Here is a 3,960-nt window from a genome sequence, read left to right on the forward strand (position 1 = left end):
CCTCTACTAACTTCATCTTTTTCTCTATTACCTTTCTTTTCTTGTTATAGAATGTCTATATACACATTCTTTGAGAGTAGAGAAGAGACATTTGATGTCAAATATCTGGGTTCAAGCCTCAGCTCCCCCACATCAATTTTAGGAGAATTATTTAGCACCTGTTTCTGCATCAATAAAAGGAGGTTCCCAGGGTAATGGAAATAACATAGGTAATAAACATTAAGTTTTTGGTAAACTCTACTCACTGTAGATTCCCACCAAGTGATGCACAGAGAAATGGGAAGGGTCACGTCATTAAATTTTTGTTAAAAAGAGGTGTTTTGGAGGAATAATACTGGTGGTTTTTCAGAAGACACAGTAAGGATAAAATGATGCTACTTCCTTTGAGGTGGGAGGCACCCTTTAGGGAGCCTTCTTGACTTTTAGATTTTATAATGCAAAGTCTAGGACATTCCGATCCGTAGAATATTAACACACACCTTGGAACTTAACTCAGGAGTCTCTGGAGGTACACAGGAAACAATCACAAGACCCATCCATTTGTCACTCGAGACAAAAAGATAAGTTTTCATTGTTCTTTCTTCTACTTTAGTGTATAAATTTGTGCAAAATTCTGTCCTGACTTTGGCATCACTTTCATGCAAGTCTATTAATGCCTGCCCAGTGATAAATTGGGCCCTCTCTCTCCTGTGTTGGTATGAAGGGGTCTTTTTGTTGGCAGGATTATTTCCCCAAAAGGACCAAAGGACACTTGAATTTCCCATGTGGCACAAAGGTGCCAAGAGGAAAGCACCCCTCCAGAGGAGATGGTCTGGATTTCCATCTGACTCTCACTCTCCAGAGGCCGGCATCTGAGACATGGGCCAGAAGAAACCAGCAGTTCTGGTTTCCAGGGGCCTGTCAATGGCATCTTTGACCCACTCAGAGGAAGGGCGCACTCCGCTCTTGCCAATGTGAGAACACCCCAGACGACTGGAAGGGAGCAGATAGGGCCTTTGCACCCTTCCCCAGCCTGTCCCTGAACCTCCGGCCAGTCTCAGGATGCTGGTTGTCAGGGCCCAGTCAGCCAGGGCCCAGCAGGCATATAGGACAACCCTGGACACTGCCAGGCTGCTTCCCAACAGCGTAAGAACTCGCTTGAGTAAGCGATAGGGGGAGCTAACCTCCTATGTCTATGTCTGAAGTCAGATTGTCCTTGGTTCAAATCCTGAGTCTGCCACTTATTAGTGGGAATTATTTTAACCTCTCTGAGCATCAGTTTCTTCTATAAAATGGGGACAATGATATTTTTTCACAGGGTGCTATGAGGGTCAAATGAAATAACAGTTGTAAGCAGTTAGCACAGCACCTGCTTCATACTCATAATCATGTACATCCTTGCTTTGCCTTTTTCTAGTTTGATTTTGGGCACTTCAGCCGCTATCTGCCCAGTCTTCCCATCTGTAAAATGGGGACAATAACAGCACCAGCCTCACTGGAGTGTTGAAAGGATAAAATGAGTTAGCATAAGCAATGTACTTAGAACAAGGCCTGGCACGTAGAAAAATGTGAAGTAACTGTCTGCTACTCTTCTTCATTTAATCAGTATTTGTTAAGTTCTTGCTATGTGCCATGCATAATGATAGGAGCTGGAATGGCACCTGTTATTAACCAGTCTTCTTTCCACACACTCCAGGCTGGTCAGGAAGTTCTGCCCTGCCTGGCCGTGCCCCGTCCACACACACATTGATGAGGAGCCCACTCCAGGCAACGTTCTGTTTGGCCCCCATCTGGGGCTCCTCAGTCTCCATCGCCTCATTCCCAAGTGCAGGAAACCGGTTCCAAGGACAAGTGCCTGCTACACATTGCAGAAATAGTGCTGGAATAAGGGCATCTCTGAGAAGATCCGTTCAGCTGTCAGAGAGCACTCAGGGATGCCTCCCACTGGTGTGCAGAGGTAACTGGCATGAAAGCGCGTTAGAATTCACCACCCACCTGAGGTAAGCGAGGCATTTAAAAATGCATACCTATTTCAAGTAAAAACAGAGAGATGCCTCATTGTCATTTCTGTGATTCTCACAGTGATTTTTGTCTTCAAGCTTTTTTTTTTTTTTTCTCTAAGGAACTGAAGGCACATTGGCCTGGGATTGTCAGTGTTCTTCACTGTGTCCAAACTGGATGCTGTTCGGAGAAGGCCTTATCATGCGAGACCCAGCAGTCTTCTCCCTCGACAACTCCAGCTTTTTTGCACTGCCCATTCTCTGCCCTTTTTTGCACTCGCCTTAAGTTGTATTCCAATATCCTTAGATGTGATTTTATATGTTCTTATATCACAGTGTGTACGTGTGTTTCTACTTATGAAAGACAGAGATACAGATACAGAGACCGAGGAAGGGAGAGAAGGAATGAGAGAGACAGAGCATGAGAGAGAGAATGAGAGAATGATGGAGAAAATGAATCAGACCACAAAAGCAGGGCATAGACCATGACGATGTTTACCTGCCTGCTGGCTAAGGCACCTATATTTTCTAGGGCAGAATAACTTTTCATGTGTTTTGAGTGGGGGCGGGAGGCGGTGTACAGTAGCTTGAACAATAGCTTCTCTGTAAACATTGTCAGTCAACTGCAGGAGAAACACCGCCCCTCTTCAAAAACGACCGTAGTGAAAATGGAGCAGGTAGGACTGCAGCTAGGAGGGTAGTGGGTAGGCTGTAGAGTTTTCGCCACCAAATGACCGCAGCTGTTCACAGATGAGCTGGAAGCCTGGAGCGCCGCGTGTGCCTGCCACTTCGTTCCTGGGACAGCCCCTGCGTGTGCTGGGTGATGTGTCGCCACCAAGCCAGGCCTCATGAGCACAAGGTTAGATCCTCAGTGTTAAAAAGGTGCTGGATCTGGGAGGCGGACAGCAGACTGAGGCCAAGGGAAGCCCTGGAAATGCTGAGAGGGCAAAGGGATGGTGAGGGACTTTTATGTTCCCAGTACAGGAAGAAAAAAAAAAAATGTATTTCAAGAGGAAATGATGCTTCATTTAGAGCACACTTTTCCAGGTTATCTGATTCTGGGCCTTGCATTGTCTTTTATCAGTTGTGGGGTTGGGGTGAGTGTGGGTCACAGGCGTGCCTGTGCTTCTCCAGGTTTCACAAGCCCCTTTGGGGCGTGCAACCTGCTGCTTTAATATTTGTTGCAGGCTGACCTGGTTCCTGGTTCCTGATTTAGTTCTGCCACTAGGTGGCGCAAGCTAACTTTTTAGGGGTGCGGCGCTCAATGCAAAAGGCAAGGGCATCATGAGCTGACGTTCCTGGATTTGAATCCTTTGTTAGTTTTGTGACCTTGGGCAAGCCACAGTTTCTCCTTCTGTAAATTAGACAGGATGAAAATCACCTTGCGGGGTGGTTGTGAAGATTAAATGAGACGACGTGTGCTAAGCATCTTGCACAGTGTTAGGCACACAGTCTAAATGGCTGCTTTTCTCTTTCCTTGTTCATCCATTCAATACACACTTATTGATCCATATTTCTGTGTCATGGCTGATAAGGACTTTGTCCACAAGCATCTTACAATTTAGCAGAATGTCTTACACACACACACACACACACGCTACAGTCTTTGCTGGAATATAAGACATATCTTCCACTCCCTGGTTTAAATTTATCCAAAATTTACTCTGTGCAAATGTATTTATGTATGAAAAGTCACATTCTGAAGAGGAAACGCAATGGTAGATATATAGCAACAACAACAGCAAACACTGAAAATACTCATTTCATGCTTCTCTTTCTCAGAAAAATTACAAGCCATTGGCCTCACAACTCATCAAGTACGTCAATTTTCCCATGTAATTTTTATTTAAAATATTTTATTCCTGTAATACTTTCATTTCAATTATTTATTGCTATAAATACTTTTCTTTTTATCTATACAGTATTATGCTTTTCTTCCCAGAGTTACAAGAGCATTACTATCTATGCAGAATCTATTATT

The sequence above is a fragment of the Mandrillus leucophaeus genome, unplaced genomic scaffold (genome assembly GCF_000951045.1).
Source record: "Mandrillus leucophaeus isolate KB7577 unplaced genomic scaffold, Mleu.le_1.0 Scaffold186, whole genome shotgun sequence".
Taxonomy (NCBI): Eukaryota; Metazoa; Chordata; class Mammalia; order Primates; family Cercopithecidae; genus Mandrillus; species Mandrillus leucophaeus.